At 48.9% G+C, this 25,866-nt stretch overlaps 27 non-coding genes across 27 annotated transcripts; all 27 read left to right on the forward strand.

Annotated features, from left to right (window-relative positions):
- The first annotated feature begins 129 nt into the window (after positions 1-129).
- Positions 130-201, forward strand: TRNAA-UGC (transfer RNA alanine (anticodon UGC)). Its single transcript has one exon. It is a non-coding gene; the product is annotated as a tRNA-Ala (tRNA).
- A 127-nt stretch (positions 202-328) lies between these two features.
- TRNAA-CGC (transfer RNA alanine (anticodon CGC)) lies at positions 329-400 on the forward strand. The gene has a single exon. It is a non-coding gene; the product is annotated as a tRNA-Ala (tRNA).
- A 514-nt stretch (positions 401-914) lies between these two features.
- TRNAA-UGC (transfer RNA alanine (anticodon UGC)) lies at positions 915-986 on the forward strand. The gene has a single exon. It is a non-coding gene; the product is annotated as a tRNA-Ala (tRNA).
- Positions 987-1,113: 127 nt separating this feature from the next.
- Positions 1,114-1,185, forward strand: TRNAA-CGC (transfer RNA alanine (anticodon CGC)). Its single transcript has one exon. It is a non-coding gene; the product is annotated as a tRNA-Ala (tRNA).
- A 514-nt stretch (positions 1,186-1,699) lies between these two features.
- Positions 1,700-1,771, forward strand: TRNAA-UGC (transfer RNA alanine (anticodon UGC)). The gene has a single exon. It is a non-coding gene; the product is annotated as a tRNA-Ala (tRNA).
- A 127-nt stretch (positions 1,772-1,898) lies between these two features.
- TRNAA-CGC (transfer RNA alanine (anticodon CGC)) lies at positions 1,899-1,970 on the forward strand. The gene has a single exon. It is a non-coding gene; the product is annotated as a tRNA-Ala (tRNA).
- A 514-nt stretch (positions 1,971-2,484) lies between these two features.
- On the forward strand, positions 2,485-2,556 carry TRNAA-UGC (transfer RNA alanine (anticodon UGC)). The gene has a single exon. It is a non-coding gene; the product is annotated as a tRNA-Ala (tRNA).
- A 127-nt stretch (positions 2,557-2,683) lies between these two features.
- Positions 2,684-2,755, forward strand: TRNAA-CGC (transfer RNA alanine (anticodon CGC)). Its single transcript has one exon. It is a non-coding gene; the product is annotated as a tRNA-Ala (tRNA).
- A 514-nt stretch (positions 2,756-3,269) lies between these two features.
- On the forward strand, positions 3,270-3,341 carry TRNAA-UGC (transfer RNA alanine (anticodon UGC)). Its single transcript has one exon. It is a non-coding gene; the product is annotated as a tRNA-Ala (tRNA).
- Positions 3,342-3,468: 127 nt separating this feature from the next.
- TRNAA-CGC (transfer RNA alanine (anticodon CGC)) lies at positions 3,469-3,540 on the forward strand. The gene has a single exon. It is a non-coding gene; the product is annotated as a tRNA-Ala (tRNA).
- Positions 3,541-4,054: 514 nt separating this feature from the next.
- On the forward strand, positions 4,055-4,126 carry TRNAA-UGC (transfer RNA alanine (anticodon UGC)). Its single transcript has one exon. It is a non-coding gene; the product is annotated as a tRNA-Ala (tRNA).
- A 127-nt stretch (positions 4,127-4,253) lies between these two features.
- TRNAA-CGC (transfer RNA alanine (anticodon CGC)) lies at positions 4,254-4,325 on the forward strand. The gene has a single exon. It is a non-coding gene; the product is annotated as a tRNA-Ala (tRNA).
- Positions 4,326-4,839: 514 nt separating this feature from the next.
- TRNAA-UGC (transfer RNA alanine (anticodon UGC)) lies at positions 4,840-4,911 on the forward strand. The gene has a single exon. It is a non-coding gene; the product is annotated as a tRNA-Ala (tRNA).
- Positions 4,912-5,038: 127 nt separating this feature from the next.
- On the forward strand, positions 5,039-5,110 carry TRNAA-CGC (transfer RNA alanine (anticodon CGC)). The gene has a single exon. It is a non-coding gene; the product is annotated as a tRNA-Ala (tRNA).
- Positions 5,111-5,624: 514 nt separating this feature from the next.
- TRNAA-UGC (transfer RNA alanine (anticodon UGC)) lies at positions 5,625-5,696 on the forward strand. The gene has a single exon. It is a non-coding gene; the product is annotated as a tRNA-Ala (tRNA).
- Positions 5,697-5,823: 127 nt separating this feature from the next.
- TRNAA-CGC (transfer RNA alanine (anticodon CGC)) lies at positions 5,824-5,895 on the forward strand. The gene has a single exon. It is a non-coding gene; the product is annotated as a tRNA-Ala (tRNA).
- Positions 5,896-6,409: 514 nt separating this feature from the next.
- TRNAA-UGC (transfer RNA alanine (anticodon UGC)) lies at positions 6,410-6,481 on the forward strand. The gene has a single exon. It is a non-coding gene; the product is annotated as a tRNA-Ala (tRNA).
- A 127-nt stretch (positions 6,482-6,608) lies between these two features.
- On the forward strand, positions 6,609-6,680 carry TRNAA-CGC (transfer RNA alanine (anticodon CGC)). Its single transcript has one exon. It is a non-coding gene; the product is annotated as a tRNA-Ala (tRNA).
- A 514-nt stretch (positions 6,681-7,194) lies between these two features.
- TRNAA-UGC (transfer RNA alanine (anticodon UGC)) lies at positions 7,195-7,266 on the forward strand. The gene has a single exon. It is a non-coding gene; the product is annotated as a tRNA-Ala (tRNA).
- Positions 7,267-7,393: 127 nt separating this feature from the next.
- TRNAA-CGC (transfer RNA alanine (anticodon CGC)) lies at positions 7,394-7,465 on the forward strand. Its single transcript has one exon. It is a non-coding gene; the product is annotated as a tRNA-Ala (tRNA).
- A 514-nt stretch (positions 7,466-7,979) lies between these two features.
- Positions 7,980-8,051, forward strand: TRNAA-UGC (transfer RNA alanine (anticodon UGC)). The gene has a single exon. It is a non-coding gene; the product is annotated as a tRNA-Ala (tRNA).
- A 127-nt stretch (positions 8,052-8,178) lies between these two features.
- TRNAA-CGC (transfer RNA alanine (anticodon CGC)) lies at positions 8,179-8,250 on the forward strand. Its single transcript has one exon. It is a non-coding gene; the product is annotated as a tRNA-Ala (tRNA).
- A 514-nt stretch (positions 8,251-8,764) lies between these two features.
- Positions 8,765-8,836, forward strand: TRNAA-UGC (transfer RNA alanine (anticodon UGC)). The gene has a single exon. It is a non-coding gene; the product is annotated as a tRNA-Ala (tRNA).
- Positions 8,837-8,963: 127 nt separating this feature from the next.
- On the forward strand, positions 8,964-9,035 carry TRNAA-CGC (transfer RNA alanine (anticodon CGC)). The gene has a single exon. It is a non-coding gene; the product is annotated as a tRNA-Ala (tRNA).
- Positions 9,036-9,549: 514 nt separating this feature from the next.
- Positions 9,550-9,621, forward strand: TRNAA-UGC (transfer RNA alanine (anticodon UGC)). The gene has a single exon. It is a non-coding gene; the product is annotated as a tRNA-Ala (tRNA).
- A 127-nt stretch (positions 9,622-9,748) lies between these two features.
- On the forward strand, positions 9,749-9,820 carry TRNAA-CGC (transfer RNA alanine (anticodon CGC)). Its single transcript has one exon. It is a non-coding gene; the product is annotated as a tRNA-Ala (tRNA).
- Positions 9,821-14,177: 4,357 nt separating this feature from the next.
- Positions 14,178-14,249, forward strand: TRNAA-UGC (transfer RNA alanine (anticodon UGC)). The gene has a single exon. It is a non-coding gene; the product is annotated as a tRNA-Ala (tRNA).
- The last annotated feature ends 11,617 nt before the right edge of the window (positions 14,250-25,866 follow it).

Raw genomic sequence — 25,866 nt, forward strand, 5'->3', positions numbered from 1 at the left:
TCAGCTGATGTATCTCTAATAATTCACAGTTTTTTTCTAAAGGTGGTTCAGCGATTGGAAGAAATGCTAACCCTTGGCTGAAAAATCTTGACCCGTTTCCTGCAAGTTTCGGAAAGTCGTGCAAATAGCGGGGATGTAGCTCAGTGGTAGAGCGCACGCTTTGCATGTGTGAGGCCCCGGGTTCAATCCCCGGCATCTCCATGGCCTGGGTTTACGTGCAAAGAACGCACGTCCAACAGGTGGCTGCTTTTGCTTCGCCTTATTTGGTTCCTGCAGGCACTCGGTGAAAGAAATACTTGTGAGTGCTCCACCCCACGAGTAGACTTTTGGGGATGTAGCTCAGTGGTAGAGCGCATGCTTCGCATGTATGAGGTCCTGGGTTCAATCCCCAGCATCTCCAAACTTTTACAAATACGGCTAGAAATCTTTAGCGAACACATTCAAGCTTAGTAGTGTCAAGACTCTCAAGGAATCTTTGATGCTTAAACTGGTTTCTTTGCCAGGTCACATAGCAGGAAGAGGCTTTTTGTCACGGCAGATTCTAAAGACTGCATGCAACCTAAGGCAAGGGCATCACTTTACCACTCAGTGGCATGTCTTCCATGGGAACTGGACTTTCAGCAAACATTGCACAAATCAATAGTACAGGCAAATATAGGCAACTTTCTCTAGCCTGATTAAAGTGGGAAATGTGCAATAGCTTTGCATTAAGGACAAGCTTCAGAGTCTCTACTTGGTATCATCAGAAAACCGAGTCCGAGTGTCGTGCCGGAAGCTTGAATAGGTCAGCTGATGTATCTCTAATAATTCACAGTTTTTTTCTAAAGGTGGTTCAGCGATTGGAAGAAATGCTAACCCTTGGCTGAAAAATCTTGACCCGTTTCCTGCAAGTTTCGGAAAGTCGTGCAAATAGCGGGGATGTAGCTTAGTGGTAGAGCGCACGCTTTGCATGTGTGAGGCCCCGGGTTCAATCCCCGGCATCTCCATGGCCTGGGTTTACGTGCAAAGAACGCACGTCCAACAGGTGGCTGCTTTTGCTTCGCCTTATTTGGTTCCTGCAGGCACTCGGTGAAAGAAATACTTGTGAGTGCTCCACCCCACGAGTAGACTTTTGGGGATGTAGCTCAGTGGTAGAGCGCATGCTTCGCATGTATGAGGTCCTGGGTTCAATCCCCAGCATCTCCAAACTTTTACAAATACGGCTAGAAATCTTTAGCGAACACATTCAAGCTTAGTAGTGTCAAGACTCTCAAGGAATCTTTGATGCTTAAACTGGTTTCTTTGCCAGGTCACATAGCAGGAAGAGGCTTTTTGTCACGGCAGATTCTAAAGACTGCATGCAACCTAAGGCAAGGGCATCACTTTACCACTCAGTGGCATGTCTTCCATGGGAACTGGACTTTCAGCAAACATTGCACAAATCAATAGTACAGGCAAATATAGGCAACTTTCTCTAGCCTGATTAAAGTGGGAAATGTGCAATAGCTTTGCATTAAGGACAAGCTTCAGAGTCTCTACTTGGTATCATCAGAAAACCGAGTCCGAGTGTCGTGCCGGAAGCTTGAATAGGTCAGCTGATGTATCTCTAATAATTCACAGTTTTTTTCTAAAGGTGGTTCAGCGATTGGAAGAAATGCTAACCCTTGGCTGAAAAATCTTGACCCGTTTCCTGCAAGTTTCGGAAAGTCGTGCAAATAGCGGGGATGTAGCTCAGTGGTAGAGCGCACGCTTTGCATGTGTGAGGCCCCGGGTTCAATCCCCGGCATCTCCATGGCCTGGGTTTACGTGCAAAGAACGCACGTCCAACAGGTGGCTGCTTTTGCTTTGCCTTATTTGGTTCCTGCAGGCACTCGGTGAAAGAAATACTTGTGAGTGCTCCACCCCACGAGTAGACTTTTGGGGATGTAGCTCAGTGGTAGAGCGCATGCTTCGCATGTATGAGGTCCTGGGTTCAATCCCCAGCATCTCCAAACTTTTACAAATACGGCTAGAAATCTTTAGCGAACACATTCAAGCTTAGTAGTGTCAAGACTCTCAAGGAATCTTTGATGCTTAAACTGGTTTCTTTGCCAGGTCACATAGCAGGAAGAGGCTTTTTGTCACGGCAGATTCTAAAGACTGCATGCAACCTAAGGCAAGGGCATCACTTTACCACTCAGTGGCATGTCTTCCATGGGAACTGGACTTTCAGCAAACATTGCACAAATCAATAGTACAGGCAAATATAGGCAACTTTCTCTAGCCTGATTAAAGTGGGAAATGTGCAATAGCTTTGCATTAAGGACAAGCTTCAGAGTCTCTACTTGGTATCATCAGAAAACCGAGTCCGAGTGTTGTGCCGGAAGCTTGAATAGGTCAGCTGATGTATCTCTAATAATTCACAGTTTTTTTCTAAAGGTGGTTCAGCGATTGGAAGAAATGCTAACCCTTGGCTGAAAAATCTTGACCCGTTTCCTGCAAGTTTTGGAAAGTCGTGCAAATAGCGGGGATGTAGCTCAGTGGTAGAGCGCACGCTTTGCATGTGTGAGGCCCCGGGTTCAATCCCCGGCATCTCCATGGCCTGGGTTTACGTGCAAAGAACGCAAGTCCAACAGTTGGCTGCTTTTGCTTCGCCTTATTTGGTTCCTGCAGGCACTCGGTGAAAGAAATACTTGTGAGTGCTCCACCCCACGAGTAGACTTTTGGGGATGTAGCTCAGTGGTAGAGCGCATGCTTCGCATGTATGAGGTCCTGGGTTCAATCCCCAGCATCTCCAAACTTTTACAAATACGGCTAGAAATCTTTAGCGAACACATTCAAGCTTAGTAGTGTCAAGACTCTCAAGGAATCTTTGATGCTTAAACTGGTTTCTTTGCCAGGTCACATAGCAGGAAGAGGCTTTTTGTCACGGCAGATTCTAAAGACTGCATGCAACCTAAGGCAAGGGCATCACTTTACCTCTCAGTGGCATGTCTTCCATGGGAACTGGACTTTCAGCAAACATTGCACAAATCAATAGTACAGGCAAATATAGGCAACTTTCTGTAGCCTGATTAAAGTGGGAAATGTGCAATAGCTTTGCATTAAGGACAAGCTTCAGAGTCTCTACTTGGTATCATCAGAAAACCGAGTCCGAGTGTCGTGCCGGAAGCTTGAATAGGTCAGCTGATGTATCTCTAATAATTCACAGTTTTTTTCTAAAGGTGGTTCAGCGATTGGAAGAAATGCTAACCCTTGGCTGAAAAATCTTGACCCGTTTCCTGCAAGTTTCGGAAAGTCGTGCAAATAGCGGGGATGTAGCTCAGTGGTAGAGCGCACGCTTTGCATGTGTGAGGCCCCGGGTTCAATCCCCGGCATCTCCATGGCCTGGGTTTACGTGCAAAGAACGCACGTCCAACAGGTGGCTGCTTTTGCTTTGCCTTATTTGGTTCCTGCAGGCACTCGGTGAAAGAAATACTTGTGAGTGCTCCACCCCACGAGTAGACTTTTGGGGATGTAGCTCAGTGGTAGAGCGCATGCTTCGCATGTATGAGGTCCTGGGTTCAATCCCCAGCATCTCCAAACTTTTACAAATACGGCTAGAAATCTTTAGCGAACACATTCAAGCTTAGTAGTGTCAAGACTCTCAAGGAATCTTTGATGCTTAAACTGGTTTCTTTGCCAGGTCACATAGCAGGAAGAGGCTTTTTGTCACGGCAGATTCTAAAGACTGCATGCAACCTAAGGCAAGGGCATCACTTTACCACTCAGTGGCATGTCTTCCATGGGAACTGGACTTTCAGCAAACATTGCACAAATCAATAGTACAGGCAAATATAGGCAACTTTCTGTAGCCTGATTAAAGTGGGAAATGTGCAATAGCTTTGCATTAAGGACAAGCTTCAGAGTCTCTACTTGGTATCATCAGAAAACCGAGTCCGAGTGTTGTGCCGGAAGCTTGAATAGGTCAGCTGATGTATCTCTAATAATTCACAGTTTTTTTCTAAAGGTGGTTCAGCGATTGGAAGAAATGCTAACCCTTGGCTGAAAAATCTTGACCCGTTTCCTGCAAGTTTTGGAAAGTCGTGCAAATAGCGGGGATGTAGCTCAGTGGTAGAGCGCACGCTTTGCATGTGTGAGGCCCCGGGTTCAATCCCCGGCATCTCCATGGCCTGGGTTTACGTGCAAAGAACGCAAGTCCAACAGTTGGCTGCTTTTGCTTCGCCTTATTTGGTTCCTGCAGGCACTCGGTGAAAGAAATACTTGTGAGTGCTCCACCCCACGAGTAGACTTTTGGGGATGTAGCTCAGTGGTAGAGCGCATGCTTCGCATGTATGAGGTCCTGGGTTCAATCCCCAGCATCTCCAAACTTTTACAAATACGGCTAGAAATCTTTAGCGAACACATTCAAGCTTAGTAGTGTCAAGACTCTCAAGGAATCTTTGATGCTTAAACTGGTTTCTTTGCCAGGTCACATAGCAGGAAGAGGCTTTTTGTCACGGCAGATTCTAAAGACTGCATGCAACCTAAGGCAAGGGCATCACTTTACCACTCAGTGGCATGTCTTCCATGGGAACTGGACTTTCAGCAAACATTGCACAAATCAATAGTACAGGCAAATATAGGCAACTTTCTCTAGCCTGATTAAAGTGGGAAATGTGCAATAGCTTTGCATTAAGGACAAGCTTCAGAGTCTCTACTTGGTATCATCAGAAAACCGAGTCCGAGTGTCGTGCCGGAAGCTTGAATAGGTCAGCTGATGTATCTCTAATAATTCACAGTTTTTTTCTAAAGGTGGTTCAGCGATTGGAAGAAATGCTAACCCTTGGCTGAAAAATCTTGACCCGTTTCCTGCAAGTTTCGGAAAGTCGTGCAAATAGCGGGGATGTAGCTCAGTGGTAGAGCGCACGCTTTGCATGTGTGAGGCCCCGGGTTCAATCCCCGGCATCTCCATGGCCTGGGTTTACGTGCAAAGAACGCACGTCCAACAGGTGGCTGCTTTTGCTTTGCCTTATTTGGTTCCTGCAGGCACTCGGTGAAAGAAATACTTGTGAGTGCTCCACCCCACGAGTAGACTTTTGGGGATGTAGCTCAGTGGTAGAGCGCATGCTTCGCATGTATGAGGTCCTGGGTTCAATCCCCAGCATCTCCAAACTTTTACAAATACGGCTAGAAATCTTTAGCGAACACATTCAAGCTTAGTAGTGTCAAGACTCTCAAGGAATCTTTGATGCTTAAACTGGTTTCTTTGCCAGGTCACATAGCAGGAAGAGGCTTTTTGTCACGGCAGATTCTAAAGACTGCATGCAACCTAAGGCAAGGGCATCACTTTACCACTCAGTGGCATGTCTTCCATGGGAACTGGACTTTCAGCAAACATTGCACAAATCAATAGTACAGGCAAATATAGGCAACTTTCTCTAGCCTGATTAAAGTGGGAAATGTGCAATAGCTTTGCATTAAGGACAAGCTTCAGAGTCTCTACTTGGTATCATCAGAAAACCGAGTCCGAGTGTTGTGCCGGAAGCTTGAATAGGTCAGCTGATGTATCTCTAATAATTCACAGTTTTTTTCTAAAGGTGGTTCAGCGATTGGAAGAAATGCTAACCCTTGGCTGAAAAATCTTGACCCGTTTCCTGCAAGTTTTGGAAAGTCGTGCAAATAGCGGGGATGTAGCTCAGTGGTAGAGCGCACGCTTTGCATGTGTGAGGCCCCGGGTTCAATCCCCGGCATCTCCATGGCCTGGGTTTACGTGCAAAGAACGCAAGTCCAACAGTTGGCTGCTTTTGCTTCGCCTTATTTGGTTCCTGCAGGCACTCGGTGAAAGAAATACTTGTGAGTGCTCCACCCCACGAGTAGACTTTTGGGGATGTAGCTCAGTGGTAGAGCGCATGCTTCGCATGTATGAGGTCCTGGGTTCAATCCCCAGCATCTCCAAACTTTTACAAATACGGCTAGAAATCTTTAGCGAACACATTCAAGCTTAGTAGTGTCAAGACTCTCAAGGAATCTTTGATGCTTAAACTGGTTTCTTTGCCAGGTCACATAGCAGGAAGAGGCTTTTTGTCACGGCAGATTCTAAAGACTGCATGCAACCTAAGGCAAGGGCATCACTTTACCTCTCAGTGGCATGTCTTCCATGGGAACTGGACTTTCAGCAAACATTGCACAAATCAATAGTACAGGCAAATATAGGCAACTTTCTGTAGCCTGATTAAAGTGGGAAATGTGCAATAGCTTTGCATTAAGGACAAGCTTCAGAGTCTCTACTTGGTATCATCAGAAAACCGAGTCCGAGTGTCGTGCCGGAAGCTTGAATAGGTCAGCTGATGTATCTCTAATAATTCACAGTTTTTTTCTAAAGGTGGTTCAGCGATTGGAAGAAATGCTAACCCTTGGCTGAAAAATCTTGACCCGTTTCCTGCAAGTTTCGGAAAGTCGTGCAAATAGCGGGGATGTAGCTCAGTGGTAGAGCGCACGCTTTGCATGTGTGAGGCCCCGGGTTCAATCCCCGGCATCTCCATGGCCTGGGTTTACGTGCAAAGAACGCACGTCCAACAGGTGGCTGCTTTTGCTTTGCCTTATTTGGTTCCTGCAGGCACTCGGTGAAAGAAATACTTGTGAGTGCTCCACCCCACGAGTAGACTTTTGGGGATGTAGCTCAGTGGTAGAGCGCATGCTTCGCATGTATGAGGTCCTGGGTTCAATCCCCAGCATCTCCAAACTTTTACAAATACGGCTAGAAATCTTTAGCGAACACATTCAAGCTTAGTAGTGTCAAGACTCTCAAGGAATCTTTGATGCTTAAACTGGTTTCTTTGCCAGGTCACATAGCAGGAAGAGGCTTTTTGTCACGGCAGATTCTAAAGACTGCATGCAACCTAAGGCAAGGGCATCACTTTACCACTCAGTGGCATGTCTTCCATGGGAACTGGACTTTCAGCAAACATTGCACAAATCAATAGTACAGGCAAATATAGGCAACTTTCTGTAGCCTGATTAAAGTGGGAAATGTGCAATAGCTTTGCATTAAGGACAAGCTTCAGAGTCTCTACTTGGTATCATCAGAAAACCGAGTCCGAGTGTTGTGCCGGAAGCTTGAATAGGTCAGCTGATGTATCTCTAATAATTCACAGTTTTTTTCTAAAGGTGGTTCAGCGATTGGAAGAAATGCTAACCCTTGGCTGAAAAATCTTGACCCGTTTCCTGCAAGTTTTGGAAAGTCGTGCAAATAGCGGGGATGTAGCTCAGTGGTAGAGCGCACGCTTTGCATGTGTGAGGCCCCGGGTTCAATCCCCGGCATCTCCATGGCCTGGGTTTACGTGCAAAGAACGCAAGTCCAACAGTTGGCTGCTTTTGCTTCGCCTTATTTGGTTCCTGCAGGCACTCGGTGAAAGAAATACTTGTGAGTGCTCCACCCCACGAGTAGACTTTTGGGGATGTAGCTCAGTGGTAGAGCGCATGCTTCGCATGTATGAGGTCCTGGGTTCAATCCCCAGCATCTCCAAACTTTTACAAATACGGCTAGAAATCTTTAGCGAACACATTCAAGCTTAGTAGTGTCAAGACTCTCAAGGAATCTTTGATGCTTAAACTGGTTTCTTTGCCAGGTCACATAGCAGGAAGAGGCTTTTTGTCACGGCAGATTCTAAAGACTGCATGCAACCTAAGGCAAGGGCATCACTTTACCTCTCAGTGGCATGTCTTCCATGGGAACTGGACTTTCAGCAAACATTGCACAAATCAATAGTACAGGCAAATATAGGCAACTTTCTGTAGCCTGATTAAAGTGGGAAATGTGCAATAGCTTTGCATTAAGGACAAGCTTCAGAGTCTCTACTTGGTATCATCAGAAAACCGAGTCCGAGTGTCGTGCCGGAAGCTTGAATAGGTCAGCTGATGTATCTCTAATAATTCACAGTTTTTTTCTAAAGGTGGTTCAGCGATTGGAAGAAATGCTAACCCTTGGCTGAAAAATCTTGACCCGTTTCCTGCAAGTTTCGGAAAGTTGTGCAAATAGCGGGGATGTAGCTCAGTGGTAGAGCGCACGCTTTGCATGTGTGAGGCCCCGGGTTCAATCCCCGGCATCTCCATGGCCTGGGTTTACGTGCAAAGAACGCACGTCCAACAGGTGGCTGCTTTTGCTTCGCCTTATTTGGTTCCTGCAGGCACTCGGTGAAAGAAATACTTGTGAGTGCTCCACCCCACGAGTAGACTTTTGGGGATGTAGCTCAGTGGTAGAGCGCATGCTTCGCATGTATGAGGTCCTGGGTTCAATCCCCAGCATCTCCAAACTTTTACAAATACGGCTAGAAATCTTTAGCGAACACATTCAAGCTTAGTAGTGTCAAGACTCTCAAGGAATCTTTGATGCTTAAACTGGTTTCTTTGCCAGGTCACATAGCAGGAAGAGGCTTTTTGTCACGGCAGATTCTAAAGACTGCATGCAACCTAAGGCAAGGGCATCACTTTACCACTCAGTGGCATGTCTTCCATGGGAACTGGACTTTCAGCAAACATTGCACAAATCAATAGTACAGGCAAATATAGGCAACTTTCTCTAGCCTGATTAAAGTGGGAAATGTGCAATAGCTTTGCATTAAGGACAAGCTTCAGAGTCTCTACTTGGTATCATCAGAAAACCGAGTCCGAGTGTCGTGCCGGAAGCTTGAATAGGTCAGCTGATGTATCTCTAATAATTCACAGTTTTTTTCTAAAGGTGGTTCAGCGATTGGAAGAAATGCTAACCCTTGGCTGAAAAATCTTGACCCGTTTCCTGCAAGTTTCGGAAAGTCGTGCAAATAGCGGGGATGTAGCTCAGTGGTAGAGCGCACGCTTTGCATGTGTGAGGCCCCGGGTTCAATCCCCGGCATCTCCATGGCCTGGGTTTACGTGCAAAGAACGCACGTCCAACAGGTGGCTGCTTTTGCTTCGCCTTATTTGGTTCCTGCAGGCACTCGGTGAAAGAAATACTTGTGAGTGCTCCACCCCACGAGTAGACTTTTGGGGATGTAGCTCAGTGGTAGAGCGCATGCTTCGCATGTATGAGGTCCTGGGTTCAATCCCCAGCATCTCCAAACTTTTACAAATACGGCTAGAAATCTTTAGCGAACACATTCAAGCTTAGTAGTGTCAAGACTCTCAAGGAATCTTTGATGCTTAAACTGGTTTCTTTGCCAGGTCACATAGCAGGAAGAGGCTTTTTGTCACGGCAGATTCTAAAGACTGCATGCAACCTAAGGCAAGGGCATCACTTTACCACTCAGTGGCATGTCTTCCATGGGAACTGGACTTTCAGCAAACATTGCACAAATCAATAGTACAGGCAAATATAGGCAACTTTCTCTAGCCTGATTAAAGTGGGAAATGTGCAATAGCTTTGCATTAAGGACAAGCTTCAGAGTCTCTACTTGGTATCATCAGAAAACCGAGTCCGAGTGTCGTGCCGGAAGCTTGAATAGGTCAGCTGATGTATCTCTAATAATTCACAGTTTTTTTCTAAAGGTGGTTCAGCGATTGGAAGAAATGCTGACCCTTGGCTGAAAAATCTTGACCCGTTTCCTGCAAGTTTCGGAAAGTCGTGCAAATAGCGGGGATGTAGCTCAGTGGTAGAGCGCACGCTTTGCATGTGTGAGGCCCCGGGTTCAATCCCCGGCATCTCCATGGCCTGGGTTTACGTGCAAAGAACGCACGTCCAACAGGTGGCTGCTTTTGCTTCGCCTTATTTGGTTCCTGCAGGCACTCGGTGAAAGAAATACTTGTGAGTGCTCCACCCCACGAGTAGACTTTTGGGGATGTAGCTCAGTGGTAGAGCGCATGCTTCGCATGTATGAGGTCCTGGGTTCAATCCCCAGCATCTCCAAACTTTTACAAATACGGCTAGAAATCTTTAGCGAACACATTCAAGCTTAGTAGTGTCAAGACTCTCAAGGAATCTTTGATGCTTAAACTGGTTTCTTTGCCAGGTCACATAGCAGGAAGCTAACAGGTGGCTGCTTTTGCTTCGCCTTATTTGGTTCCTGCAGGCACTCGGTGATCAGTGTCCAGCACTCTGCCCCATCAGTGTCCAGTACTCTGCCCCATCAGTGTCCAGCACTCTGCCCCATCAGTGTCCAGCACTCTGCCCATCAGTGTCCAGCACTCTGTCCCATCTGTGTCCAGCACTCTGCCCCATCTGTGTCCAGCACTCTGCCCCATCTGTGTCCAATCCTGCCCCATCTGTGTCCAGCACTCTACCCCATCTGTGTCCAATCCTGCCCCAACTGTGTCCAGCCCTCTGCCCCATCTGTGTCCAGCACTCTGCCCCACCTGTGTTCATCACTCTGCCCCATCTGTGTCCAGCACTCTGCCCCATCTGTGTCCAAACCTGCCCGATCTGTGTCCAATCCTGCCCCATCTGTGTCCAATCCTGCCCCATCTGTGTCTAATCCTGCCCCATCTGTGTCCAGCACTCTGCCCCATCTGTGTCCAGCACTCTGCCCCATCTGTGTCCAATCCTGCCCCATCTGTGTCCAGCACTCTGCCCCATCCGTGTCCAGCACTCTGCCCCATCTGTGTCCAACACTCTGCCCCATCTCTGTTCAGCACTCTGCCTCATCTGTGTCCAGCACTCTGCCCCATCTGTGTCCAGCACTCTGCCCCATCTGTGTCCAGCACTCTTCCCCATCTGTGTCCAGCACTCTGCCCCATCTGTGTCCAGCACTCTGCCCCATATCTGTCCAATCCTGCCCCATCTCTGTCCAATCCTGCCCCATCTGTGTCCAGCACTCTGCCCCATCTGTGTCCAGCACTCTGCCCCACCTGTGTTCATCACTCTGCCCCATCTGTGTCCAGCACTCTGCCCCATCTGTGTCCAAACCTGCCCGATCTGTGTCCAATCCTGCCCCATCTGTGTCCAATCCTGCCCCATCTGTGTCTAATCCTGCCCTATCTGTGTCCAGCACTCTGCCCCATCTGTGTCCAGCACTCTGCCCCATCTGTGTCCAATCCTGCCCCATCTGTGTCCAGCACTCTGCCCCATCTGTGTCCAGCACTCTGCCCCATCTGTGTCCAACACTCTGCCCCATCTCTGTTCAGCACTCTGCCCCATCTGTGTCCAGCACTCTGCCCCATCTGTGTCCAATCCTGCCCCATCTGTGTCCAGCACTCTGCCCCATCCGTGTCCAGCACTCTGCCCCATCTGTGTCCAACACTCTGCCCCATCTCTGTTCAGCACTCTGCCCCATCTGTGTCCAGCACTCTGCCCCATCTGTGTCCAGCACTCTTCCCCATCTGTGTCCAGCACTCTGCCCCATCTGTGTCCAGCACTCTGCCCCATATCTGTCCAATCCTGCCCCATCTCTGTCCAATCCTGCCCCATCTGTGTCCAGCACTCTGCCCCATCTGTGTCCAGCACTCTGCCCCACCTGTGTTCATCACTCTGCCCCATCTGTGTCCAGCACTCTGCCCCATCTGTGTCCAAACCTGCCCGATCTGTGTCCAATCTTGCCCCATCTGTGTCCAATCCTGCCCCATCTGTGTCTAATCCTGCCCCATCTGTGTCCAGCACTCTGCCCCATCTGTGTCCAGCACTCTGCCCCATCTGTGTCCAATCCTGCCCCATCTGTGTCCAGCACTCTGCCCCATCCGTGTCCAGCACTCTGCCCCATCTGTGTCCAACACTCTGCCCCATCTCTGTTCAGCACTCTGCCCCATCTGTGTCCAGCACTCTGCCCCATCTGTGTCCAGCACTCTGCCCCATCTGTGTCCAGCACTCTTCCCCATCTGTGTCCAGCACTCTGCCCCATCTGTGTCCAGCACTCTGCCCCATATCTGTCCAATCCTGCCCCATCTCTGTCCAATCCTGCCCCATCTGTGTCCAGCACTCTGCCCCATCAGTGTCCAGCACTCTGCCCCATCAGTGTCCAGCACTCTGCCCCATCAGTGTCCAGCACTCTGCCCCATCTGTGTCCAGCACTCTGTCCCATCTCTGTCCAGCACTCTGCCCCATCTGTGTCCAGCACTCTGCCCCATCTGTGTCCAACACTCTGCCCCATCTGTGTCCAGCACTCTGCCCCATCAGTGTCCAGCACTCTGCCCCATCAGTGTCCAGCACTCTGCCCCATCAGTGTCCAGCACTCTGCCCCATCTGTGTCCAGCACTCTGCCCCACCTGTGTTCATCACTCTGCCCCATCTGTGTCCAGCACTCTGCCCCATCTGTGTCCAAACCTGCCCGATCTGTGTCCAATCTTGCCCCATCTGTGTCCAATCCTGCCCCATCTGTGTCTAATCCTGCCCCATCTGTGTCCAGTACTCTGCCCCATCTGTGTCCAGCACTCTGCCCCATCTGTGTCCAATCCTGCTCCATCTGTGTCCAGCACTCTGCCCCATCCGTGTCCAGCACTCTGCCCCATCTGTGTCCAACACTCTGCCCCATCTCTGTTCAGCACTCTGCCCCATCTGTGTCCAGCACTCTGCCCCATCTGTGTCCAGCACTCTGCCCCATCTGTGTCCAGCACTCTTCCCCATCTGTGTCCAGCACTCTGCCCCATCTGTGTCCAGCACTCTGCCCCATATCTGTCCAATCCTGCCCCATCTCTGTCCAATCCTGCCCCATCTGTGTCCAGCACTCTGCCCCATCAGTGTCCAGCACTCTGCCCCATCAGTGTCCAGCACTCTGCCCCATCAGTGTCCAGCACTCTGCCCCATCTGTGTCCAGCACTCTGTCCCATCTCTGTCCAGCACTCTGCCCCATCTGTGTCCAGCACTCTGCCCCATCTGTGTCCAACACTCTGCCCCATCTGTGTCCAGCACTCTGCCCCATCAGTGTCCAGCACTCTGCCCCATCAGTGTCCAGCACTCTGCCCCATCTGTGTCCAGCACTCTGTCCCATCTCTGTCCAGCACTCTGCCCCATCTGTGTCCAGCACTCTGCCCCATCTGTGTCCAACACTCTGCCCCATCTGTGTCCAGCACTCTGCCCCATCTGTGTCCAGCACTCTGCCCCATCTGTGTCCAGCACTCTGCCCCATCTGTGTCCAACACTCTGCCCCATCTCTGTTCAGCACTCTGCCCCATCTGTGTCCAGCACTCTGCCCCATCTGTGTCCAGCACTCTGCCCCATCTGTGTCCAGCACTCTTCCCCATCTGTGTCCAGCACTCTGCCCCATCTGTGTCCAGCACTCTGTCCCATATCTGTCCAATCCTGCCCCATCTCTGTCCAATCCTGCCCCATCTGTGTCCAGCACTCTGCCCCATCAGTGTCCAGCACTCTGCCCCATCAGTGTCCAGCACTCTGCCCCATCAGTGTCCAGCACTCTGCCCCATCTGTGTCCAGCACTCTGTCCCATCTCTGTCCAGCATTCTGCCCCATCTGTGTCCAGCACTCTGCCCCATCTGTGTCCAACACTCTGCCCCATCTGTGTCCAGCACTCTGCCCCATCTGTGTCCAGCACTCTGCCCCATCAGTGTCCAGCACTCTGCCCCATCAGTGTCCAGCACTCTGCCCCATCAGTGTCCAGCACTCTGCCCCATCTGTGTCCAGCACTCTGTCCCATCTCTGTCCAGCACTCTGCCCCATCTGTGTCCAGCACTCTGCCCCATCTGTGTCCAACACTCTGCCCCATCTGTGTCCAGCACTCTGCCCCATCTGTGTCCAGCACTCTGCCCCATCTGTGTCCAGCACTCTGCCCCATCTGTGTCCAGCACTCTGCCCCATCTGTGTCCAGCACTCTTCCCCATCAATAGCGTTAAACAGCTGTAGCGCCGGCCGCCGCTAGGGGCTCGGTTCAGCCTGCGGCTGCCGGTAGGGGCCCGGTGAGCAGGTAAGAGGCCCCGATGCGGGCCCCCTCTGCTCACCAGGCCCCATACGCCAGTCACGGCTGTAATGCCCTGATGGCGGCCCTGTACCACTCAGTGACATGTCTTCCATGGGAACTGGACTTTCAGCAAACTTTGCACAAATCAATAGTACAGGCAAATATAGGCAACTTTCTCTAGCCTGATTAAAGTGGGAAATGTGCAATAGCTTTGCATTAAGGACAAGCTTCAGAGTCTCTACTTGGTATCATCAGAAAACCGAGTCGGAGTGTCGTGCCGGAAGCTTGAATAGGTCAGCTGATGTATCTCTAATAATTCACAGTTTTTTTCTAAAGGTGGTTCAGCGATTGGAAGAAATGCCAACCCTTGTCTGAAAAATCTTGACCCGTTTCCTGCAAGTTTCTGAAAATTTTGCAAATAGCGGGGATGTAGCTCAGTGGTAGAGCGCACGCTTTGCATGTGTGAGGCCCCGGGTTCAATCCCCGGCATCTCCATGGCCTGGGTTTATGTGCAAAGAACGCATGTCCAACAGGTGGCTGCTTTTGCTTCGCCTTATTTGGTTCCTGCAGTCACGCGGTGAAAGCAATACAGGCAAATATAGGAAACTTTCTCTAGCCTTATTAAAGTGTGAAATGGGAAATGTGCAATAGCTTTGCATTAAGGACAAGCTTCAGAGTCTCCACTTGGTATCATCAGAAAACCGAGTTGGAGTGTCGTGCCTGAAGCTTGAATAGGTCAGCTGATAAGAGTTGAGCGAATTTTACTTTTTTAGGATCGTGTCAGGTTTCGCGAAACCCTACTTTGTCAAAAGTCGGGTCGGGTGAAATCGGCCGATTATTTTGAAAAGTCGGGGGCCGACCGAAACACGAAACCCATTACAAGTCAATGGGGAATCAACGTCTGCAGTGAGTGGAGGACAGAAAAACACCTACAGTTCCCATTTTAATGCCAAAAATATCAATTCTTATTTCTTAAGCTTGCCAATCTTAATTTACTTCATAATAATAGTTAGGCATTGAAAACAGGGGTTCATTTGGTTAAAGTTGTGGGGGGGTAGGGCTGGCTCAAGATTTTTGTAGGCCCAGGAAACGCGGAATACGTCATGGCGGTGGAGCAGGGAGAGGTAAGTATTTCAACTTTGCAAGTGCTGTGATCCTGAGCAAGCTTGGGGGCCCCACTAGGTGGCACTGGCACAGGGCCCCTCATAGTACGGCGGTGTGTTTGATGGTGGGAAAACAGGGGTTCATTTGGTTAAAGTTGTGGGGGGTAGGGCTGGCTCAAGATTTTCGTGGGCCCAGGAAACACGGAATACGTCACGGCGGTGGAGCAGGAAGAGGTAAGTATTTCAACTTTGCAAGTGCTGTGATCCTGATCAAGCTTGGGGGGCTCACTAGTTGGCACTGGCACAGGGCCTCTCATAGTACGGCGGTGTGTTTGATGGTGGGTGGCGCCTCCCACTGCCAGAGACACTTTTGCGTACTATGAGGGGCCCTGTGCCAGTCCCAATGAGTATGCATCTGCACCTTCCTCTTTGTCCATGTGTAAGGTGGTATAGTATGCGGGAAGGGGAACCTGACTTTCAGCAAGGTCAGATTCAGGCTGTGTAGAGTGCAAGGGGAATGTAGTGGTCTGGGTCAATGTACCAGCAGACTCATCTACAGTGGCTGGGCAATGAGCAGGATGAGGAGGAAACACAGATATAGGCCCAAATAATAAATTAGGCTAAATGCAGTTCAAAATTGGTAACAGGACTAAACAGGCGGCATAGCTTTGTTCAGTGGAGGACAATTGTAATGAGTGGTGCAGACACAGTTAGTAGGCCCAAAATAAAAAAGTAGGCTAAATGCAGTTCAAAATTGGTGACAGGACTAAACAGGCGGCATAGCTTTGTTCAGTGGAGGACAATTGTAATGAGTGGCGCAGACACAGTTAGTAGGCCCAAATACAAAAGTAGGCTAAAAGCAGTTCAAAATTGGTAACAGGACTAAACAGGCGGCATAGCTTTGTTCAGTGGAGGACAATTGTAATGAGTAGCGCAGACACAGTTAGTAGGTTCAAATACAAAAGTAGGCTAAAAGCAGTTCAAAATTGGTAACAGGACTAAACAGGTGGCATAACTTTGTTCAGTGGAAGACAATTGTAATGAGTGGCGCAGACAGAGTTAGTGGGCCCAAAATAAAAAAGTAGGCTAAATGCAGTTCAAAATTGGTAACAGGACTAAACAGGCGGCATAGCTTTGTTCAGTGGAGGACAATTGTAATGAATGGCGCAAACACCGTTAGTAGGCCCAAATACAAAAGTAGGCTAAAAGCAGTTCAAAATTGGTAACAGGACTAAACAGGCGGCATAGCTTTTTTCAGTGGAGGACAATTGTAATGAGTGGCGCAGACACAGTTAGTAGGCCCAAATACAAAAGTAGGCTAAAAGCAGTTGAAAATTGATAACAGAACTAAACAGGCAGCATAGCTTTGTTCAGTGGAGGACAATTGTAATGAGTGGCGCAGACACAGTTAGTAGGCCCAAAATAAAAAAGTAGGCTAAATGCAGTTCAAAATTGGTAACAGGACTAAACAGGTGGCATAGCTAGGTACTGGGGTGGGCTCCTCTGCTGAGTAGCAGACAGTGGTAGTAAGCGCAAAGTATTAACTGGTCTAAATGGAGGCCAGGGCCCCTGTATATTTTAACTATCATCTATCATTTCAACAAATTTGTATTGGCAGTGCCATTGAAGGATTTAACAGCACAGACTGTTATTATCCGGTGACCTAGGAACTGCATGAGAACTTTCACTGGAGAAAGTGGCCACTGTACTGACCGCAATCCTGAACTTAACACTTCAACTAGAAGTAGCCGTGGAGTGTACGTAACACACCTAGACACCTCGTCACAGCCGGAGAACTAAATACCCCTAAAGATGGAAATAGGAATACTATCTTGCCTCAGAGAAAATCCCCAAAGGATAGACAGCCCCCCACAAATATTGGCGGTGAGTCGGAGAGGAAAAAACATACACAGGCAGAAAAACAGGATTAGCACAGGAGGCCACTCTAGCTAGATAGGACAGGATAGGACAGAGTTCTGTGCGGTCAGTAAAAAACCCTTCAAAACATCCACAACAGAATATACCAAAACTTCCTACATCTACTAAAAGATGCAGGAGCGTATATCTGCAACTCCAGTGAATCCTACAATCAGAGCAGGAATAAAACTGAAACAAGCACACAGCAGTGTGCCACAGAAACAAAAACCAAACACTTATCTTTGCTGAAATTGGCAGCGAGCAGGAGAAGCCAGAAAGAGATCCAACACTTCACAAGAAACATTGACAACTGGCAGGGACTAAAGAGTCCAGCAAAGCTAAATACCCCAGTCAGCCATGCAATTAGCGGATACACCTGTCCAATCCTGCAGTCCAGGCACAACTGCATTACCATCTACAACCACAGGAGGGAGCCCAAAAGCAGAATTCACAACAGTACCCCCTCCTTGAGGAGGGGTCACCGAACCCTCACCAGAGCCTCCAGGCCGATCAGGATGAGCCCGATGAAAGGTACGAACCAAATCAGCGGCATGGACATCAGAGGCAGAAACCCAAGAATTATCCTCCTGGCCATAACCCTTCCATTTGACAAGGTACTGAAGCTTCCGCCTCGAAAAATGAGAATCCAAAATCTTCTCAACAACATATTCCAACTCCCCATCGACCAACACAGGGGCCGGAGGATCAACAGAGGGAACAACGGGCTCCACATATTTCGGCAACAAAGATCTATGGAAGACATTATGAATAGCAAAAGTGGCCGGAAGCGCCAGGCGAAAGGACACCGGATTAATAATCTCAGAAGTCCTATAAGGACCAATAAATCAAAGCTTAAACTTAGGGGAAGAAACCTTCATAGGAACATGACGGGAAGATAACCAAACCAGATCCCCAACCCGAAGCCGGGAACCAACACACCGACGACGGTTAGCAAAACGTTGAGCCTCCTCCTGAGACAGCACCAAATTGTCCACCACATGAGCCCAAATCTGCTGCAACCTGTCGAGCACAGAATCCACACCAGGAAGGTCAGAAGGCTCAACTTGCCCAGAAGAAAAACGAGGATGAAAACCAAAATTACAAAAAAAAGGCAAAACCAAAGTAGCCGAACTAGCTCGATTATTAAGGGCAAACTCGGCCAATGGCAAAAAAGCCACCCAATCATCCTGATCAGCAGACACAAAGCATCTCAAATAGGTCTCCAAGGTCTGATTAGTTCGCTCAGTCTGGCCATTTGTCTGAGGATGAAATGCAGAAGAAAAAGACAAATCAATGCCCAGCTTGGCACAAAAGGCCCGCCAAAACCTAGAAACAAACTGGGAACCTCTGTCGGACACAATATTCTCCGGAATACCATGCAAATGGACCACATGCTGAAAAAACAACGGAACCAAATCAGAAGAAGAAGGCAATTTAGGCAAAGGCACCAAATGAGCCATCTTAGAGAATCGGTCACAAACAACCCAGATAACCGACATCCTTTGGGAAACAGGAAGATCGGAAATAAAATCTATAGAAATATGTGTCCAGGGCCTCTCAGGGACCGGCAATGGCAAAAGCAACCCACTAGCACGGGAGCAACAAGGCTTGGCCCGCACACAAGTCCCACAGGACTGCACAAAAGACCGCACATCACGCGACAAAGAAGGTCACCAAAAGGACCTACCAACCAAGTCTCTGGTACCAAAAATACCAGGATGACCAGCCAACACAGAACAATGAACCTCAGAAATTACTCTACTAGTCCATCTGTCAGGAACAAACAGTTTCCCTACAGGACAACGGTCAGGTTTGTCAGCCTGAAATTTCTGAAGAACCCGTCGTAAATCAGGAGAAATGGCAGAAAGGACCCCCTATTCCTTCAAAATACTGACTCTTTCCAAAACCTCAGGAGAATCAGGCAAAAAACTCCTAGAGAGGGCATCAGCCTTAACATTCTTAGTACCAGGAAGGTACGAGACCACAAAATCAAAACGAGAAAAAAACAAGGACCATCGAGCCTGTCTAGGATTCAACCGTTTGGCAGACTCGAGGTAAATCAAATTCTTATGGTCGGTCAAGACCACAATACGGTGCTTAGCTCCCTCAAGCCAATGTCGCCACTCCTCAAACGCCCACTTCATAGCCAACAACTACCGATTGCCGACATCATAATTGCGTTCCGCAGGCGAAAATTTACGGGAAAAGAAGGCACACGGTTTCATCAAGGAACCAACAGGATCCCTCTGAGACAAAACGGCCCCTGCCCCAATCTCAGAAGCGTCAACCTCAACCTGAAACGGAAGAGAAACATCCGGTTGACGCAACACAGGAGCAGAAGTAAATCGACGTTTAAGTTCTTGAAAGGCAGAGACAGCCGCAGAGAGCCAATTTGCCACATCAGCGCCCTTTTTAGTCAAATCAGTCAAGGGTTTAACCACGCTGGAAAAATTAGCAATGAAACGGCGATAAAAATTAGCGAAACCCAAAAATTTCTGAAGGCTCTTCACGGATGTGGGCTGAATCCAATCATGAATGGCCTGAACCTTAACCGGATCCATCTCAATAGATGAGGGAGAAAAAATAAAGCCCAAAAAGGAAACCTTCTGCACCCCAAAAAGACACTTAGACCCTTTCACAAACAAGGCATTGTCACGAAGGATCTGAAATACCATCCTGACCTGCTGCACATGAGACTCCCAATCATCGGAAAAAATCAAAATATCGTCCAAATAAATGATCAAGAATTTATCAAGATAACTCCGGAAGATATCATGCATGAAGGATTGAAAAACAGATGGAGCATTAGAGAGTCCGAATGGCATCACAAGGTATTCAAAATGGCCTTCGGGCGTGTTAAATGCAGTTTTCCATTCATCACCCTGCTTTATACGAACAAGATTATAAGCCCCCCGAAGGTCAATCTTAGTAAACCAACTAGCTCCCTTAATCCTAGCAAACAAATCAGAAAGCAAAGGCAAGGGGTATTGAAACTTGACCGTGATCTTATAAGAGACGCGATAATCAATACAGGGTCTCAAAGAACCATCTTTTTTAGCAACAAAAAAGAACCCTGCTCCCAACGGTGAAGAAGATGGACGAATATGCCCCTTCTCCAAAGACTCCTTAATATAACTCCGCATGGCGGTATGTTCAGGTACAGAAAGGTTGAAAAGTCGACCCTTAGGAAACTTATAGCCTGGAATCAAATCAATAGCACAATCGCAGTCCCTGTACGGTGGAAGGAAAATGGACTTGATGATACAAAACTATGTAAAGCAGTTAATACAAGAGAAGATAGTATTCTGCTACAGATGGATCTGGATAAGTTGGAAACTTGGGCTGAAAGGTGGCAGATGAGGTTTAACAATGATAAATGTAAGGTTATACACATGGGAAGAGGGAATCAATATCACCATTACACACTGAACGGGAAACCACTGGGTAAATCTGACAGGGAGAAGGACTTGGGGATCCTAGTTAATGATAAACTTACCTGGAGCAGCCAGTGCCAGGCAGCAGCTGCCAAGGCAAACAGGATCATGGGGTGCATTAAAAGAGGTCTGGATACACATGATGAGAGCATTATACTGCCTCTGTACAAATCCCTAGTTAGACCGCACATGGAGTACTGTGTCCAGTTTTGGGCACCGGTGCTCAGGAAGGATATAATGGAAATAGAGAGAGTACAAAGGAGGGCAACAAAATTAATAAAGGGGATGGGAGAACTACAATACCCAGATAGATTAGCGAAATTAGGATTATTTAGTCTAGAAAAAAGACGACTGAGGGGCGATCTAATAACCATGTATAAGTATATAAGGGGACAATACAAATATCTCGCTGAGGATCTGTTTATACCAAGGAAGGTGACGGGCACAAGGGGGCATTCTTTGCGTCTGGAGGAGAGAAGGTTTTTCCACCAACATAGAAGAGGATTCTTTACTGTTAGGGCAGTGAGAATCTGGAATTGCTTGCCTGAGGAGGTGGTGATGGCGAACTCAGTCAAGGGGTTCAAGAGAGGCCTGGATGTCTTCCTGGAGCAGAACAATATTGTATCATACAATTATTAGGTTCTGTAGAAGGACGTAGATCTGGGTATTTATTATGATGGAATATAGGCTGAACTGGATGGACAAATGTCTTTTTTCGGCCTTACTAACTATGTTACTATGTTACCAGTGGCGTATCTAGGGGGGGGCAGCCGGGGCATTTGCCCCGGGCGCAGCTGGCAGGGGGGCGCAGTCGGGCCACCTAACGTGGCGGTCCGTAGTGTCTCCCCCAGCAGCTGCATTCTGCCGTCCCCCGGACTGGGAGTCAGCTGTTCTCTGTGCCGACTGTCAAGCTGACAGCCGGCACAGAGAAGCTGCAGCGTGCCGGCTCCCAGTATTCAATTGTACTCGTATCTTAGACAAGAGTACAATTGAAGATCTGACTGCAGGGCAGCGTCTAAACTGGAGTTGATTTCTTGAGGGGGAGGAGTCGATTGCAGGAAGCTGCTGGTGGAGAAGAGAATCCGGAAATGAGGAGCTGCAGCATGGAGCCGTGCGAAGAGAGGACCAAGGGGCTGCAGCATGGAGCCATGTGAGGAGAGGAGCTGCATCATGGTGGACCCAGGGTACAAGGGAATGAGGACGCATTTGGAATAGGGGCTGATGAGACGCTGTGTGGGGAATGGGGGCTGATGAGACGCTGTGTGGGGAATGGGGGAATGATGAGGAGCTGTCTGGGGAATGGGGGCTGATGAGACGCTGTGTGGGGAATGGGGAGATGATGAGACGCTATGTGGGGAATAGGGGGATGATGAGACGCTGTGTGGGGAATGGGGAGATGATGAGATGCTGTGTGGGGAATAGGGGGATGATGAGACCCTGTGTGGGGAATAGGGGGATGATGAGGAGTTGTCTGGGGAATGGGGGCTGATGAGACGCTGTGTGGGGAATGGGGGCTGATGAGACGCTGTGTGGGGAATAGGGGCTGATGAGACGCTGTGTGGGGAATAGGGGCTGATGAGACGCTGTGTGGGGAATAGGGGCTGATGAGACGCTGTGTGGGGAATAGGGGCTGATGAGATGCTGTGTGGGGAATGGGGGAATGATGAGGAGCTGTCTGGGGAATGGGGGCTGATGAGACGCTGTGTGGGAAATGGGGGCTGATGAGACGCTGTGTGGGGAATGGGGGCTGATGAGACGCTGTGTGGGAAATGGGGGATGATGAGGAGCTGTGTGGGGAATAGGGGGATGATGAGACCCTGTGTGGGGAATGGGGGAATGATGAGGAGCTGTGTGGGGAATGGGGGCTGATGAGACGCTGTGTGGGGAATAGGGGCTGATGAGACGCTGTGTGGGGAATAGGGGCTGATGAGACGCTGTGTGGGGAATGGGGGCTGATGAGACGCTGTGTGGGGAATGGGGGCTGATGAGACGCTGTGTGGGGAATAGGGGCTGATGAGACGCTGTGTGGGGAATAGGGGCTGATGAGACGCTGTGTGGGGAATAGGGGCTGATGAGACGCTGTGTGGGGAATAGGGGCTGATGAGACGCTGTGTGGGGAATAGGGGCTGATGAGATGCTGTGTGGGGAATGGGGGAATGATGAGGAGCTGTCTGGGGAATGGGGGCTGATGAGACGCTGTGTGGGAAATGGGGGCTGATGAGACGCTGTGTGGGGAATGGGGGCTGATGAGACGCTGTGTGGGAAATGGGGGATGATGAGGAGCTGTGTGGGGAATGGGGGCTGATGAGACGCTGTGTGGGGAATAGGGGCTGATGAGACCCTGTGTGGGGAATAGGGGCTGATGAGACGCTGTGTGGGGAATGGGGGAATGATGAGGAGCTGTCTGGGGAATGGGGGCTGATGAGACGCTGTGTGGGGAATGGGGAGATGATGAGACGCTATGTGGGGAATAGGGGGATGATGAGACCCTGTGTGGGGAATAGGGGGATGATGAGACGCTGTGTGGGGAATGGGGGCTGATGAGACGCTGTGTGGGGAATAGGGGCTGATGAGACGCTGTGTGGGGAATAGGGGCTGATGAGACGCTGTGTGGGGAATAGGGGCTGATGAGACGCTGTGTGGGGAATGGGAGCTGATGAGACACTGTGTGGGGAATGGGGGCTGATGAGACGCTGTGTGGGGAATGGGGAGATGATGAGACGCTATGTGGGGAATAGGGGGATGATGAGACCCTGTGTGGGGAATAGGGGGATGATGAGACGCTGTGTGGGGAATGGGGGCTGATGAGACGCTGTGTGTGGGGAATTGGGAGATGATGAGATGCTGTGTGGGGAATGAGGAGATGATGAGACGCTATGTGGGGAATAGGGGAGATGATGAGATGCTGTGTGGGGAATGAGGAGATGATGAGACGCTATGTGGGGAATAGGGGAGATGATGAGATGCTGTGTGGGGAATAGGGGGATGATGAAACCCTGTGTGGGGAATAGGGGGATGATGAGACGCTATGTGGGGAATGGGGAGATGATGAGATGCTGTGTGGGGAATAGGGGGATGATGAGACCCTGTGTGGGGAATAGGGGGATGATGAGGAGTTGTCTGGGGAATAGGGGAATGATGAGGAGCTGTCTGGGGAATAGGGGCTGATGAGACGCTGTGTGGGGAATGGGGGCTGATGAGACGCTGTGTGGGGAATTGGGAGATGATGAGACGCTATGTGGGGAATGGGGAGATGATGAGACGCTATGTGGGGAATGGGGAGATGATGAGATGCTGTGTGGGGAATGGGGGGAATGATGTGGAGCTGTGTGGGGAATGGGGGACATATATGAGGAAACAGTACAGGGGAATGGGTTGGCATGTATGAGGAAACAGTATTTTAAGGACACAAAATGAAGAGCAAAGGGGGAGATGGGGGGCATATATGAGGAAACAGTACAGGGGAATGGGTTGGCATGTATGAGGAAACAGTATTGGGGAACGAGGGCAGACTTCTGAGTTCTCACAGTGCGCACTGCACACTGTCAGAATTCTCTCATGCTGGCGATTTACATACATGCGGTCACATGCTGACTAGACGTGTGTGGCCTCACTCAATGAAAATTAACTGAGCGAGGTCAGACACGTCTAGTCGGAATGTGGCCAGAAGTATACAAATCACATACTTGTGCTGACATGACTGTCCACAGGCAAGGGAGAATCCTAAAAATGTGCAGCACATTAGTTGTGAGAATTCAGAAGCCTGCGATGTCAGGATTCAGCTCTGCAGGTTCCAGTAGTCATCACATGGACACTTCTCTCATATGCGACTTTCATACTTACGGTCCTGTGACAACGAGCTTCTCTTCTGCTTCTCCGTTTTTCACTGAACATTGAGAGCATTAGGGAGAGGAGCTTGAAGGTACATGACTAAGTGTGAAAATCGCATATGTCCTGGGGGGGGGGCGCCAAAATGAATTCTTGCCCTGGGTGCCAGAAGCCCTAGATACGCCTCTGTATGTTACTATATGTTACTATGACTTAGGCTCATCGAATACATCCTGAAAATCAGACAAAAATTCTGGAATTTCAGAAGAGGGAGAAGGGGCGATTGACATCAGATGAACATCATTATGAAACCCCTGACAACCCCAACTAGTTACAGACATGGACTTCCAATCCAAAACAGGATTATGGACCTGCAACCACGGGAAACCCAGCACGACAGCATCATGCAAATTATGCAACACCAGAAATCGACAATCTTCCTGGTGGACTGGCGCCATGCACATGGTCACCTATATCCAAAACTGGGGCTTATCTTTAGCCAAGGTTGTAGCATCAATGCCCCTTAAAGGAATAGGATTCTGCAAAGGCTGCAAGGGAAAACCACAATGCCTAGCAAAGTCAAAGTCCATCAAATTCAAGGCGGCGCCTGAATCCACAAACGCCATGACAGAAAATGATGACAATGAGCAGATCAAGGACACAGATAACAGAAATTTAGGTTGTACAGTACTGATGGTAAATGAACTGGCGATCCTTTTTGTCCGCTTAGGGCAGACAGAAATGACATGAGAAGCGTCGCCACAATAAAAACACAACCTGTTGAGACGTCTGAAACCTTGTCGTTCTGTTTTAGACAGAATCCTATCACACTGCATAGGCTCAGTGCCTATGGCCATAGTGCGCACAGTTCTGCGTTCCCGCAAGCGCCGGTCAATCTGAATGGCCAAAGACATAGAATCACTCAGATTGGAGGGTGTGGGAAACCCCACCATAACATCCTTAATGGATTCAGAAAGACACTTTCTGAAAATTGCCACCAAAGCATCATCATTCCATTTAGTCAGCACAGACCATTTTCTGAATTTCTGACAATACAATTCAGCCGCCTCTTGCCCCTGAGACAGGGCCAACAAGGTCTTCTCAGCTTGATCCACAGAATTACGCTCATCATACAATAACCCCAATGCTTGAAAGAAAGAATCAACATCAAGCAAAACAGGATTGCCAGATTCCAGGGAAAATGCCCAATCCTGTGGGTCACCACGCAGCAGGGATATGATGATTTTAACCTGCTGAATTGGATCACCAGAGGACCGGGGTCTCAATGCAAAAAACAGTTTACAGTTATTTTTGAAACTCAAAAATTTGGATCTGTCACCAAAAAATAAATCAGGAGTGGGAATCTTAGGTTCTAAAGCAGGAGTCTGAGCAATATAATCTGAAATACCCTGTACCCTAGCGGCAAGCTGATCCACACGAGAAACTAACTCCTGAACATTTATGTTAGTACTGGGTTCCTCAGCCACCCAGAGATTAAGAGGGAGGAGAAGACAAAACAGGCTGAGAAAAAAAAATGGCTCGAAACCTTTCCTCCCTTCTTCTGAGATGCAATTAACTCATTGTTGGCCAGTTGTACTGTTATGATCCGGTGACCTAGGAACTGCATGAGAACTTTCACTGGAGAAAGTGGCCACTGTACTGACCGCAATCCTGAACTTAACACCGCAACTAGAAGTAGCCGTGGAGTGTACCTAACACACCTAGACACCTCGTCACAGCCGGAGAACTAAATACCCCTAAAGATGGAAATAGGAATACTATCTTGCCTCAGAGAAAATCCCCAAAGGATAGACAGCCCCCCACAAATAT

This window comes from Ranitomeya imitator, chromosome 1 (assembly GCF_032444005.1).
Source record: "Ranitomeya imitator isolate aRanImi1 chromosome 1, aRanImi1.pri, whole genome shotgun sequence".
Lineage (NCBI taxonomy): Eukaryota > Metazoa > Chordata > Amphibia > Anura > Dendrobatidae > Ranitomeya > Ranitomeya imitator.